Here is a 16,094-nt window from a genome sequence, read left to right as displayed (position 1 = left end):
ACAGTCGTTAGCAAACAAGAGCTCTCTTAATAGCTCTTTCATTACCTGGGGGCAGGCCCTGAATCACTGTAGATTGACTAGACCCCAACCCAATCTAAACTGGATGTGTACACCTCTGTCCAGGTTCTAGAATGCAAACAAGAGCATGGCTGAAAAGACAATGGCAAAAAGGACAAGCCACTACTTATCCTTGTTTGGCACCATTGGTGACAGGGAAGACTTCTGATGAGTCACCATATTCCATGACCCTGGCCATCACACCATCGTGAAATGAACAAATGACAGCAATCATCTTCTCTGGGCAGTCAAATTTATAAAAGAGTTTCCATAGCCCCTTCACCATGTCAAAGGCCTTGATCAGATCAACCACATACAGGTCCTTGTTCTACTCATGAGCCTTCTCTTGTATTTGTTGAGCTACAAAAATCATGTCCCCATGGTGCGATGGTCAGCCCAAAAGCCACACTGTGACTCTGGATACACCAAATCCACATGGAGAGAGACGAGCCTGTTGAGGACAATCCATGCAAGAATCTTCCCCTCTATAGACAGCAGTAAGATTCTGCAATGGTTGTCAGAGCTAGATAAGCTTCCTTCCTTTTGCATAGATTGCTGAGGAAAGCATCCTTATACTCCTGGGGTATGGTACCCTATTCCCATATAGTCTTGAAAAGCTGGTGAGTTTCTTGATCAGGGGGCATCTCTACATTTGTACATTACAGGTGGAATGCCACCATGGCCTGGAGACTTGCCCGTGGACAGCTGTTTGATGGCCTTAGTAATCTTGTCTAAAGAAGGATTCACAGCCAGCTGCGCCAGCACAGGATGCTGCAGGCGTGAGTCACGGGCTTCATCAGACATAGTGGACTGACAGTTCAGGAGGCTGTCCAAGTGCTCTGCCCAGCAAGAGAGAACATCACAGCCAGTTCCCACCTGCTGTGAGCACAGGGGCTGTACCACTGGATTTTGGGCCACACAACACAGAGGCCTTCATGTCATGCTTGTCAACTGCACCCTGCAATTCTGCAGGCTTCTGCTCTAACCAAGGATTCTTCAGAAGCCTTAATCAGGTGCAATGTACAATCTGTAACAGTGCGTCTCAACCAGGGGTAAACATAGGGTTGCCAATTTTGGTTGAATGTATTCCTGGAGATTTCATCAGATGACATAATCTTTAATTAAAGATTAATCTTTAATTCCTGGAGATTCCAGGCCAATCCTGGAGGGTTGGCAACCCTGGGTACACATACCACTTGGAGTATGCAGGGGTTTCCAAGGACTACATCAACTCAGGTAGACATTTGCCTAGTTTTACATCCGGCTACATAAAAAGCACTAGCGAAGTAAGTACAAACTAAAATGTCATACAATGACTTGTTTATACATATTCTATATACTATATACTGAAATGTAAATACAATATTTATATTCCAATTGATTTATAATATATAACATGGTAAAAATGGTAAAAATAAGAAAGTAAGCAATTTTTCAGTAATAGTGCGCTGTGACACTTTTATATTTTTATGTCTGATTTTGTAACCAATTAGTTTTTAAGTGAGGAGAAACTTGGGGGGTACACAAGACAAATCAGACTCCTGAAAGGGGTACAGTAGTGTGGAAAGGTTGAGAGCCACTGGTCTATATATATTAGTGCAGGTTTTCATTCAGTGCATCAATGCTGACTATTTTGCAATTCTAACTCAAACATTCTAGTGAAGTCTTACTTGAGTTATATTGTTTAGATTATTAGGTCAGTATATCAAACACAAGAGCATAATCCCAAGAGATGTGTATTGACCAAGTCCCAAACTGAAAGGCAATTCCACCAGTTTTCTGTGAAAACTGATATTTAAATAATCATTTATTAGACTGAGGTATGACCAATGCAAATTAAAAATGAAAATAAACAAAATGTTGGTAATGTCTTGCTTGGAATTTATATTTACAAAGTAGCTAGGTCACATGCTCAGATGGCATAAATTCGCATTGCTCCCTTTGAGTCAATAGCCTGATGATAATCTGGGCCAATATCTCTAAATAAATCTGATTCTACCGCATAGGTCCAATTTAATCTGAAGTATAACTAAGTTTCTGCAATGACTTCTCCAGACACCTGTATTTACAAAGGAAAGATCAAACTCAAGTCAGCCCAAACAGCTGGGATCCGTATCTCCCCTGCAGCAGAGGATGCTGGCCTCAGGCCAAAGATTTCCACACCCCTGTCCCAGCCTCATTTGTTATCTGAATAGATAAAGTGAGTCAATTGAATCTGAAAGGGCCCACACAGGATTACCTCCAAAATCCTTTGATTATAATGGACACAATGGTGATTAGGGATCACTTAGATTTGCAGGAAATAATTTCACAAGCTCCCACCCACAAGTGCTAAAGTGGGTGCATTTTAATTTTGAGGTTTAGTTTTTAGGTACCAAAAGAAGGACTTAGTCTACAGTAGACACTGGACTGTCAGCATGCAAAATTTCATTTTCAAATCTAAACCCACTTTTTGGTGCCTAGAGAATCCAAACCAAGAAATGTCTCATTCCTGTGCCATAGAAAGGCTAAATGGCTTGCTATGAAAAGCTTTTAGGAAGCACAGCAATGAAATGCAACCTGAAGGCTGACACCCAACTGGAAACAGAGGTTCGAAATGGAAACACTGATAAATCCTTAACTGTAGCAGTGAGACAAGGTGAGACAACCTATGTTGTTGGAGTCACGCAGCGGTCAGTTCGGCTCAGAGAAAACATTCTGTCTGTCCTCTTAAGCACATTTGCAGTGGAAGAATTTTAAAATAATTTGACAATTTGGCCTTTTTACTGTAAGCAACTGCAGAACCATCCAACAGGGAGGCCCATTAACAGAGAGTAAGAATTCCTCTATAAAAGTGAACTCTTGGTGACCTTCACTCAAATTAAAAACTCTCATATTCGTATGTGGGCCACCCAGGTGTCACAGCAAAGCCTGGATTGGACAATTTTCTATTGTCCCCTCTACGAGAGCTAGCTTTGATTTTTGATAATCCATCCTAACCTGAGCAGGTCTTTGTTAGTTTGTTAGCATAAACAAGGAAGCCTAACCTGAGCAGGTCTTTGTTAGTTTGTTAGCATAAACAAGGAAGCCACAAAAGACAAATCCAACTAAAATCGTTTAATAAAAGTAAATCAAAAGACAGGGAATCAGAGTTCATCAAATCTCTGCATAGCTCCAGATAAACGTAAGTATCAAACACATACCAGGTCCTTGGATTTGAGATGGAAGCCAACTAAATTCCACAAGAAACAAAAGTCTCGGCTACGGTGAAAGGTTCCAGTATGCATGGATGTCAAATTAACAACAGATAAAGCCATCTCTACTAAACTATTCAAGAGCAAGCTTCTCTGCTATCACATTTAAACTCCCTTTCAAAGAAACTCCATAAGCTTCTCCCCACCTAACTACTCAAAATGGGAACAAGGGCTGTGGTGCTTTCCTGGTAGATTCTACCATTCCCTTTTCAACATTTTCATCCCAAAATCATACATTAGATTGCCCATGTTTCAGAGACACTGATCCTTTTCATATACAACCTCTAATCTCCCTCCTGCGCCAGTGTTTTTCAGTGGATCTACAAGGTTTGCCAATCTTTCTTACTCTCCCCAAATAGTATGAAAATTCTTACTGTACATTTGTATTACAGTAGTGCGCAGAGGCTGAAAGCACTGTAAAACACGAAGATAGTCTCTGCCCCGGAAGCACACCATCCAAGGTCAGGACAAGACCCAGTAGGTTGATAAAAGAGACATTAAAACAAGCCCAGTTTGCTCAGTAGGCAATAGCTCCAACTTGTTACCCACCCACTTTCTCTAGCACTATTTCTCTGGCAAGGATAGAACAAAAAATGGTTCTTTTCTCCAAGTGTTCTGGTCTTGTGCTAGTTTTCATTGAACACATGTTTGAAACATTCCCCTCCCCCCAAAAAAAATAAATACTACTGCAAGAATACATGTGATGCAACAAGATGACACAAAGGTTACAAAAAAGGCTTCATGCTATTAGGACAAAGAAATCATATAACAAATCTGTGTGTATTTGTGGCTCATGCAGGTGAAGAAACACCTACATCTTTGTCCTTTCTTGGCTCACTGTATAGCCTCTAGGTCCTTTGAAGACATGTTAAGGGCAGCTCTACGGGTCTGATCCTGTTTTTTCTTTTATTCAATGGAAACAGAATCGGTCCTCATGACAGGAAGATGCTTTGCTCAGCAACATTAAAAGGCCACACATCAAACTCCTCCACAAATTGCAAACAGAACCAAAACAGAGAAAAATCCTTTCCCCGTGTTTTACATTAACGTAGAATTATCAACTTCAAAATTAAGTCAACAGTCAATACAGCACTTCCAGTTGTCTGCATATGGTTGATGAGCATTCAGAAATATTTCCAAATTAAATGGATGAACATCAATGTGTTGAAATTGTACAAGAAGGACTAGGCACAGCTGGTACTCTGTCTCCCAGCATGGGCATTAGTGCCATCAAGAGAGGCATAGCGGCCCAAGACGCAGCCATTCTATTAACAGATTCATAAATAACTGTGCCTGCCAAAGTGATGTACATATTCCCAGCTGAGCTTTAGACCTCAAGTCATCAACATCTCACATAACAAGTTTATAATATGAACTGTTTCATGCCTCAGAAATTGGACTCTGATTTTCCCTCAGCCCACAGAGCAGAGTTGCAGCCCTGGATCTGGAAGATTTTCCTGTAAGAGGTGAGTTGATTGCCATTGCCCCTCTGTTGTATTAGGAACAGCAGACTTCAGCCTTATCGCCTCACATTGAGGCAACATACGTGGACTGGCTACAAACCCTGACAAATTAGCTTGTTTTGTTCTGCCATTTTGTTCTACCTACTCGGACAATCCCTCAAACATCTCTTAATTTAGCATCTCTCTCTGGTCAATTGATTTTGGCTAGCAGTGATCTTAAAACAGCTGTGTGTTCACTGGCTTTAAATTAGCAGGGACAAGGTTTATATGCCACAGTATTTACAAGGATAGACAACATGAGCAAACTTATACAAGCAGCAGCTTTTTTAGACCAGCAGGTTGGGCCAAATCTTGGAGTACTTGCTCAGACAAAACTCCCACTGACTTCTATGGGTGCTTGCCTGAGAGAGGGAGAGTTAAAACTGAATGAAGAGCCCCAGGATTTGGCCCATAAACAGGGAGCAGCGTTCTTATCCCCAAGACTGACACAGAGAGGACTGAAGGCCTTTATTGTTACACGTAAGTATATCAGAGAGATCCCCCAACCGCTATTTAAACTGGCCCCTGAAATAGGAATCCTTCAGCTGGAGCCTGTGCATTCACCAGCTGGTGACCCCACCTCCAGGATAGATCTAACACAACTGTAATGAGGGCAGTCTACGTGCTCAGGTTAGAAAGTAGATTGACTCCAAACCTGACAATGTCAGAACCAAGGTTTAAGGCTGAACTTTCAACCCATTCGCAGATTCCACTATCCAGAACCTGGTAGCCCAATATGAACGCTAGTAAAAATTAACTCCTCTAGAATGCTCCAGAGTAATGCACCTTTAAAACAAACCAGTTGTTGTATTCCCTAGACCAGAGTGACAACTATTACCCAGGGCTCATAAATACACATAATTTTCCACATTTACTGGTAAAGCAAATGCATTCCAACATATTGCTTTTGCAGGCAGTCATGGCATTTCAGAGGACAGCTCTGAGGAATGAGCACAAGACCTTTGAATTGTCTTTGTATCATCACGCTATGGTGCAACATCATAACGTTGTGGCACATTTCACCACCTCACAACACAACATCACACATTATATTTTGTATATTGACAAGGTAGCTTTGATTTAAGGTCCTGGGGGTAAAGGTAACAGAAAAAAAATACAGCACTGACATGACAAAACCTGCGCACAACAACAACTGGCAGTCTCCAGATGAGGGGAAAGTACTGTGCTTACAAGAAGAGAATCACTTGAAGTAATATTGAGAAAATCAGAGAGATTTTTGAGATGGGAATTAGAGTCAGAAAAACCAGAGAGGCAGAGTATTTTCAATCAAGGCTAGACCAGAAGATGACCATTATTTAGTTATGGAAATAGACAAATGAACAACAATAAGATTACAGGAAGAGGGATGAAGGAAAGTGGAAAGGCGTAAAAGAAGAAATGTAGAAAGGACAAACTATAAGAATTAGACTCTTATAGCAACAGTGCAGATGACCAGAAAACCACTGAAGTTATGAAAAGAGAAATGGGAGATGTGAAACAAATCCAGTCTGAAATTAGACAAATTGGATGATTTTTCTCTGACTGAAGAGAACATTGAAAGACCAACATGGGCAGTATTGCAGAAATTGAGATACAAGGTCACAAGGACATACTGTTTATGCTGAAAGGAAAGTAGAAAAATTGCTTGCATGAGAGAGGGGTAGAGTATTTCACCTGCAAGATTTAGCAGCATGAGTTTACCATTGTCATGATTTTTTCAGTAGTGGTAGGATTTGCCTTATTTATCATGAGTTATATCACTAATTTCTGAGTTCACTAATGGTTCTTTATCAATTCAAAGAGCTTAAAGAAAAAACACTCATTTGCAACATAAACTATACTTGTTTTGAAGCTGCAGAGTCACACCACTCCTTAGGGGAGCAATAAAATTGAACTTTTCTCCCTTTCATCTGCAAGTAGCAGGAGATAATATGGGGCAAAATAGGGTCTAAACTGCTTTGACATGGAATTATACTATTTTAAAACTGGATTATTTGCAGAAAGCAGGGAAGACACTCAAAAGTGAATCTCTGTTAACAGCTGCCTAAATATTTCTGAATGGGGACAGATTAAAAAAAGTCATTCTTTAGTAAATTTATATCTTGGATTTCAATACATGAATGGCAGAAGGAGAGTATGAAATAGCCTGGAGTCCTCAGGGACTGAATCACTGAACCCAAAGGATCTGGGATCAGGCACTGTGAAGCAAATGGTCCTATAATTATGATGGACTGATTGGGACACATTCTTTGTTACAGCCTATCAACTCCATTCAAGTCAATGAGATGTGCCAAATTCCGCTTTCACCTAATGCCAAAGGGGAGACCCATTTGGTGGAAATGAGTGTACAATATGCAATATTTGCACTAGAAGAGGGATGGGATGAGAAAATAGGTTTCCCTTATTCTGTATTTTAATATACCATGGCATAGCACTGACCCTGCCAAAAGTGAGACATCAACTTTTTAACTACCAAGAACCAAGAATTACCAAGACCAAGAACTTTTCAACAGCATGCTTTTTGTTCAGAAACTGTCAATTTGTCAAAACTTATCAGTTTTGATTAAAATTTTATCAAAATTTTTTCTCAGACTCAGGATGGAGTGTCTGGTCAGAACCAGAGAGACACCCCCACCCTAGAATAGCTAATAGCCTGGTGGTTAGGATACTCACCTGGCATTGGGGAGACAAAGATTCCAAGTTCCTGTACTACCTGATTTGGATCAGGGACTGGAACCCAAATCCCTGCTGAGTACCCTAACCACCAGCTATTGGGTATTTTGGGGCAGAGAGTCTCCCAAAAATTTTCATGAAAAAAAAAACAGAAAAAGGTCTTGGTTTGGTTCTGCATCAGTAGTCCTTCATATGTGTAATAAGGGGGACAGTTTATCACATGACAACTCAGTGATGTTTCACTCCATATTCTTTATGAAAATATGCTTATTAGTGGAATTCCTCAGGGATTGGTTTTGGGACCAATCTATTACTAGTGGAGTTCCTCACGGTTTGGTTTTGGGACCAATCTAATTTAATTTTTTTATTATTGACCTTGGCACAAAAAGTGGGAATGTGCTAATAAAGTTTGTGGATGACACGAAGGTGGGAGGTACTGCCAATACAGAGAGGGACTGGAATATCATACAGGAAGATCTGGATTACCTTGTAAACTGGAGTAATAGTAACAGGATGAAATTTTACAGTGAAAAGTGCAAGGGATTTAGGGATTAATAACAAGAATTTTTGTTATAAACTGGGGACGCATCACTTGGAAGTAACAGAGGAGGAGAAGGACGTCGGAGTATTGGTTGAGCACAGGATGACGATAGCTGTGAAAAAAACTAATGCGGTCTTGGGATGCACTAGGCGAGGTATTTCCAGTAGAGATAAGGAGGTGTTAGTACCATTATACAAGGCACTGGTGAGACCTCATCTGTAATATTCTGTGCAGTTCTGGTCTCCCATATTTAAGAAGGAAGAATTCAAACTGGAACAGGTACAGAGAAGGGCTACTAGGATGATCAGAGGTTTCAGAGTAGCAGCCGTGTTAGTCTGTATTCGCAAAAAGAAAAGGAGTACTTGTGGCACCTTAGAGACTAACAAATTTATTAGAGCATAAGCTTTCGTGAGCTACAGCTCAATGCATCCGATGAAGTGAGCTGTAGCTCACGAAAGCTTATGCTCTAATAAATTTGTTAGTCTCTAAGGTGCCACAAGTACTCCTTTTCTTTTTTAGGATGATCAGAGGAATGGAAAACTTACGAAAGGAGACTCAAAGAGCTTGGTTTATTTAGCTTAACCAAGAGAAGGCTGAGAGGAGATATGATTGTTCTTTGTAAATATATCAGAGGGATAAATATCAGGGAGGGAGAGGAATTATTTAAGCTCAGTACAAATGTGGACACAAGAACAAATGGATATAAACTTGCCATCAGGAAGTTTAGACTTGAAATTAGACAAAGGTTTCTAACCATCAGAGCTGTGAAGTTCTGGAATAGCCTTCCAAGGGGAGCAGTGGAGGCAAGAGACATATCTGGCTTCAAGACTAAGCTTGATAAGTTTATGGAGGGGATGGTATGACGGGATAGCCTAATTTTGATAATTAATTGATCTTTGACTATTAGCAGTAAATATGCCCAATGGCCTGTGATGGGACGTTCATAGAATCATAGAATCATAGAATCATAGAATATCAGGGTTGGAAGGGACCCCAGAAGGTCATCTAGTCCAACCCCCTGCTCAAAGCAGGACCAAGTCCCAGTTAAATCATCCCAGCTAGGGCTTTGTCAAGCCTGACCTTAAAAACCTCTAAGGAAGGAGATTCTACCACCTCCCTAGGTAACGCATTCCAGTGTTTCACCACCCTCTTAGTGAAAAAGTTTTTCCTAATATCCAATCTAAACCTCCCCCATTGCAACTTGAGACCATTACTCCTCGTTCTGTCATCTGCTACCATTGAGAACAGTCTAGAGCCATCCTCTTTGAAACCCCCTTTCAGGTAGTTGAAAGCAGCTATCAAATCCCCCCTCATTCTTCTCTTCTGCAGACTAAACAATCCCAGCTCCCTCAGCCTCTCCTCATAAGTCATGTGCTCTAGACCCCTAATCATTTTCGTTGCCCTTCGTTGTACTCTTTCCAATTTATCCACATCCTTCCTGTAGTGTGGGGCCCAAAACTGGACACAGTACTCCAGATGAGGCCTCACCAGTGTCGAATAGAGGGGAACGATCACGTCCCTCGATCTGCTCGCTATGCCCCTACTTATACATCCCAAAATGCCATTGGCCTTCTTGGCAACAAGGGCACACTGCTGACTCATATCCAGCTTCTCGTCCACTGTCACCCCTAAGTCCTTTTCCGCAGAACTGCTGCCGAGCCATTCGGTCCCTAGTCTGTAGCGGTGCATTGGATTCTTCCATCCTAAGTGCAGGACCCTGCATTTATCCTTATTGAACCTCATTAGATTTCTTTTGGCCCAATCCTCCAATTTGTCTAGGTCCTTCTGTATCCTATCCCTCCCCTCCAGCGTATCTACCACTCCTCCCAGTTTAGTATCATCCGCAAATTTGCTGAGAGTGCAATCCACACCATCCTCCAGATCATTTATGAAGATATTGAACAAAACGGGCCCCAGGACCGACCCCTGGGGCACTCCACTTGACACCGGCTGCCAACTAGACATGGAGCCATTGATCACTACCCGTTGAGCCCGACAATCTAGCCAGCTTTCTACCCACCTTATAGTGCATTCATCCAGCCCATACTTCCTTAACTTGCTGACAAGAATGCTGTGGGAGACCGTGTCAAAAGCTTTGCTAAAGTCAAGAAACAATACATCCACTGCTTTCCCTTCATCCACAGAACCAGTGATCTCATCATAAAAGGCGATTAGATTAGTCAGGCATGACCTTCCCTTGGTGAATCCATGCTGACTGTTCCTGATCACTTTCCTCTCCTCTAAGTGCTTCAGGATTGATTCTTTGAGGACCTGCTCCATGATTTTTCCAGGGACTGAGGTGAGGCTGACCGGCCTGTAGTTCCCAGGATCCTCCTTCTTCCCTTTTTTAAAGATGGGCACTACATTAGCCTTTTTCCAGTCATCCGGGACTTCCCCCGTTCGCCACGAGTTTTCAAAGATAATGGCCAAGGGCTCTGCAATCACAGCCGCCAATTCCTTCAGCACTCTCGGATGCAATTCGTCCGGCCCCATGGACTTGTGCACGTCCAGCTTTTCTAAATAGTCCCTAACCACCTCTATCTCTACAGAGGGCTGGCCATCTCTTCCCCATTTTGTGTTGCCCAGCACAGCAGTCTGGGAGCTGACCTTGTTAGTGAAAACAGAGGCAAAAAAAGCATTGAGTACATTAGCTTTTTCCACATCCTCTGTCACTAGCTTGCCTCCCTCGTTCAGTAAGGGGCCCACACTTTCCTTGGCTTTCTTCTTGTTGCCAACATACCTGAAGAAACCCTTCTTGTTACTCTTGACATCTCTTGCTAGCTGCAGCTCCAGGTGCGATTTGGCCCTCCTGATATCTTTCCTACATGCCCGAGCAATATTTTTATACTCTTCCCTGGTCATATGTCCAAGCTTCCACTTCTTGTAAGCTTCTTTTTTATGTTTAAGATCCGCTAGGATTTCACCATTAAGCCAAGCTGGTCGCCTGCCATATTTACTATTCTTTCGACTCATCGGGATGGTTTGTCCCTGTAACCTCAACAGGGATTCCTTGAAATACAGCCAGCTCTCCTGGACTCCCTTCCCTTTCATGTTAGTCCCCCAGGGGATCCTGGCCATCTGTTCCCTGAGGGAGTCAAAGTCTGCTTTCCTGAAGTCCAGGGTCCGTATCCTGCTGCTTACCTTTCTTCCCTGCGTCAGGATCCTGAACTCAACCAACTCATGGTCACTGCCTCCCAGATTCCCATCCACTTTTGCTTCCCCCACTAATTCTACCCGGTTTGTGAGCAGCAGGTCAAGAAAAGCGCTCCCCCTAGTTGGCTCCCCTAGCACTTGCACCAGGAAATTGTCCCCTACGCTTTCCAAAAACTTCCTGGATTGTCTATGCACCGCTGTATTGCTCTCCCAGCAGATATCAGGAAAATTAAAGTCACCCATGAGAATCAGGGCATGCGATCTAGTAGCTTCCGTGAGTTGCCGGAAGAAAGCCTCATCCACCTCATCCCCCTGGTCCGGTGGTCTATAGCAGACTCCCACCATGACATCACTCTTGTTGCACACACTTCTAAACTTAATCCAGAGACACTCAGGTTTTTCCACAGTTTCGTACCGGAGCTCTGAGCAGTCATACTGCTCCCTTACATACAGTGCTACTCCCCCACCTTTTCTGCCCTGCCTGTCCTTCCTGAACAGTTTATAACCATCCATGACTGTACTCCAGTCATGTGAGTTATCCCACCAAGTCTCTGTTATTCCAATCACGTCATAATTCCTTGACATCACCAGGACCTCCAGTTCTCCCTGCTTGTTTCCAAGGCTTTGTGCATTTGTATATAAGCACTTGAGATAACCTGTTGATCGCCCCTCATTCCCAGTATGAGGCAGGAGCCCTCCCCTCACAGACCTTCCTGCCTGTGCTTCCTCCCGGTATCCCGCTTTCCCACTTACCTCAGGGCTTTGGTCTCCTTCCCCCGGTGAACCTAGTTTAAAGCCCTCCTCACTAGGTTAGCCAGCCTGCTGGCAAAGATGTTCTTCCCTCTCTTCGTAAGATGGAGCCCGTCTCTGCCCAGCACTCCTCCTTCATGGAACACCATCCCATGGTCAAAGAATCCAAAGCCTTCTCTCCGACACCACCTGCGTAGCCATTCGTTGACCTCCACGATTCGACGGTCCCTACCCAGGCCTTTTCCTTCCACGGGGAGGATGGACGAGAACACCACTTGCGCCTCCAACTCCTTTATCCTTCTTCCCAGAGCCACATAGTCCGCAGTGATCCGCTCAAGGTCATTCTTGGCAGTATCATTGGTGCCCACGTGGAGAAGCAGGAAGGGGTAGCGATCCGAGGGCTTGATGAGTCTCGGCAGTCTCTCCGTCACATCACGAATCTTAGCCCCTGGCAAGCAGCAGACTTCTCGGTTTTCCCGGTCAGGGCGGCAGATAGATGACTCAGTCCCCCGGAGGAGAGAGTCCCCGACCACCACCACCCGCCTTCTCCTCTTGGGAGTGGTGGTCGTGGAACCTCCAACCTCAGGACATCGCATCTCATGCCTCCCAACCAGCGGAGTCTCCTTCCGCTTTCTCCCCTCAGACATATCATCTGGTCCACTCTCCGCATTGGTACCTGTGGAGAGAACATGAAAGCGGTTAGTTACCTGTGTCTGTGTTACTGGAACCCGGACATTCCGCTTACCTCTTCTGGAGGTCACATGTTGCCAAGCTTCTTCAGTGGCCTCTTGGCTCCTCTGTGCAACCTGCTCTATATCTTTAGAGCTTTGTGCCCCTAGAAGGCTATCCTGAGTTTGGTCCAGAAAATCCTCAGTCTCTCGTATACAACGCAGGGTCGTTACCTGTTGCTCCAGACCTTCAATCTTCTCTTCCAATATGGAGACCAGCTTGCACTTTGTACAGACAAAGTTGCTTCTGTCCTGTGGAAGAAAGACAAACATGGCACATCCAGTGCAGGTCACAATAGCTGAACCCCCCCCTTCCATATCACCTACCTACTACGGAGCTTCCTCAGAGACGTTGGCAAGATGTAAGCCTCACTGGGCTCACTCCAGGCGAACTCCCAGGCAAACTCCTGCTGTGAGCTGCTCTGCTGTCCCCGCTGCTCGACTGGTTCGCGAGGCTCCGGCTATTTTTAAACAGCCAGGCTTCCCTGACGCAAACACACAGACACCCTAATGCCCGCCCCCTGCAGGCTAGCAGCCAATCAGACACTCCCTCAGGCTCCCTCCCAGCAAACACACGCTCGGATACTTCCTCAGCAAGCAAACACACACACTCGGATACTTACCAGTCCCAGGCAAACTCCTGCTGTGAGCTGCTCTGCTGTCCCCGCTGCTCCGCTGCCGCTCCACGTTAGATGGGGTGAGATCTGAGTTACTACAGAGAATTCTTCCCTGGGTGTCTGACTGGTGAGTCTTGCTCACATACTCAGGGTTTAGCTGATCGCCATATTTGGGGTCAGGAAAGAATTTTCCTCCAGGGCAGATTGGCAGAGGCCCTGGGGGTTTTTCACCTTCCTCTGCAGCGTGGGGTACGGGTCACTTAATGGAGAATTCTCTGCCAGGAGCGGCAGGTTTGTAGACATTTTGGTGGTGCCCAGAATGCTCAGAGCCTGCCCCCCAAAACTCCACCCTCTTTTGGGGGTTGGGGGAGGAGGTCTGGGGTGCAGGCTCTGGGTTGGGGCAGGGAATTGGGGTATAGGACGGTTGGGAGGTTCAGCTCTGGGATGGAGTCTGGGGTGCAGGCTCTGGGATGGAGTTTAGGTGCTGGGTGCAGGCTCCGGGCGGGGGCACAGGGTGGGGGTGCAGGATTGGTGCAGGCTCTGGGAGGGAGTTTGGGGATGGGAGGGGCTGTGGAGGGAGGGGAAGCAGGCTCTGGAACGGAGTTTGGTTGTAGGCTATGGGTTGGGGTAAGGGTGTAGGAGAGAGTTTGGGTACAGGCTCTGGGACGGAGTTTGGGTGCACGAGGGGGGGTGTCGAAAGGGGTGAGGGTGCAGGCTTTAAATGGAGTTTGCATGCTGGGTGCAGGCTCCGGGTTGGGGCACGGGATGGGGTGCAGGATGGGTACTAAGAAAGCCTCATACTAAGAAAGCAGGACAAATGGCAAGTTATCTCAAGTGCCTATACACAAATGCAAGAAGCCTGGGAAACAAGCAGGGAGAACTGGAAGTCCTGGAACAGTCAAGGAATTATGGTGTGATTGGAATAACAGAGACTTGGTGGGATAACTCACATGACTGGAGTACTGTCATGGATGGATATAAACTGTTCAGGAAGGACAGGCAGGGAAGAAAAGGTGGGGGAGTTGTACTGTATGTAAGAGAGCAGTCTGACTGCTCAGAGCTCCAGTATGAAACTGCAGAAAAACCTGAGTGCCTCTGGATTAAGTTTAGAAGCGTGAGCAACAAGGGTGATGTCATGGTGGGAGTCTGGACCACCGGATCAGGGGGATGAGGTGGACGAGGCTTTCTTCTGGCAACTAACAGAAGTTACTAGATCGCAGGCCCTGGTTCTCATGGGAGACTTCAATCACCCTGATATCTGCTGGGAGAACAATACAGCGGTGCACAGACAATCCAGGAAGTTTTTGGAAAGCGTAGGGGACAATTTCCTGGTGCAAGTGCTGGAGGAACCAACTAGGGGCAGAGCTCTTCTTGACCTGCTGCTCACAAACCGGGAAGAATTAGTAGGGGAAGCAAAAGTGGATGGGAACTTGGGAGGCAGTGACCATGAGATGGTCAAGTTCAGGATCCTGACACAGGGAAGAAAGGAGAGCAGCAGAATACGGACCCTGGACTTCAGAAAAGCAGACACTGAACCTCAGGGAACTGATGGGCAGGATCCCCTGGCAGAATAACATGAGGGGGAAAGGAGTCCAGGAGAGCTGGGTGTGTTTTAAAGAATCCTTATTGAGGTTACAGGGACAAACCATTCCGATGTGTAGAAAGAATAGTAAATATGGTAGGCGACCAGCTTGGCTTAACAGTGAAATCCTTGCTCATCTTAAACACAAAAAAGAAGCTTACAAGAAGTGGAAGATTGGACAAATGACCAGGGAAGAGTATAAAAATATTGCTCGGGCATGCAGGAGTGAAATCCGGAAGGCCAAATCACACCTGGAGATGCAGCTAGCAAGAGATGTTAAGAGTAACAAGAAGGGTTTCTTCAGGAATGTTAGTAACAAGAAGAAAGTCAAGGAAAGCGTGGGCCCCTTACTGAATGAGGGAGGCAACCTAGTGATAGAGGATGTGGAAAAAGCTAATGTACTCAATGCTTTTTTTGCCTCTGTCTTCACGAACAAGGTCAGCTCCCAGACTACTGCACTGGGCAGCACAGCATGGGGAGGAGATGACCAGCCCTCTGTGAACAAAGAAGTGGTTCGGGAATATTTAGAAAAGCTGAACGAGCACAAGTCCATGGGGCCGGATGTGCTGCATCCTAGAGTGCTAAAGGAGTTGGCGGGTGTGATTGCAGAGCCATTGGCCATTATCTTTGAAAACTCATGGCGATCAGGGGAGGTCCCGGATGACTGGAAAAAGGCTAATGTAGTGCCCATCTTTTAAAAAGGGAAGAAAGAGGATCCTGGGAACTACAGGCCAGTCAGTCTCACCTCAGCCCCTGGAAAAATCATGAAGCAGGTCCTCAAGGAATCAATTCTGAAGCACTTAGAGGAGAGGAAAGTGATCGGAACAGTCAGCATGGATTCATCAAGGGCAAGTCATGCCTGACTAATCTAACTGCCTTCTACGACGAGACAACTGGCTCTGTGGATGAGGGGAAAGCAGTGGACGTGTTGTTCCTTGACTTTAGCAAAACTTTTGACATGGTCTCCCACAGTATTCTTGCCAGTAAATTAAAAAAGTATGGGATGGATGAATGGACTATAAGGTGGATAGAAAGTTGGCTAGATTGTTGGGCTCAATGGGTAGTGATCAATGGCTCCATGCCTAGTTGGCAGCCGGTATCAAGTGGAGTGCCTCAAGGATCGGTCCTTGGGCCAGTTTTGTTCAATATCTTCATTAACGATCTGGAGGATGGCATGGATGACACCCTCAGCAAGTTTGCAGATGACACAAACCTGGGAGAAGAGGTAGATATGCTGGAGGGTTACAGAGATACAGGG

General features: G+C 45.0%; 1 long non-coding RNA gene across 1 annotated transcript in view; it reads right to left on the bottom strand.

The window, feature by feature from the left end:
- Positions 1-16,094, bottom strand: part of LOC122461025 — a 144,159-nt gene that overhangs the window by 65,085 nt on the left and 62,980 nt on the right. The window lies entirely within an intron of this gene.

This window comes from Dermochelys coriacea, chromosome 7 (assembly GCF_009764565.3).
Source record: "Dermochelys coriacea isolate rDerCor1 chromosome 7, rDerCor1.pri.v4, whole genome shotgun sequence".
NCBI lineage: Eukaryota > Metazoa > Chordata > Testudines > Dermochelyidae > Dermochelys > Dermochelys coriacea.
Note: the sequence above shows the minus strand (reverse complement) of the source record. Positions and strands in the feature narration are given on the sequence as shown.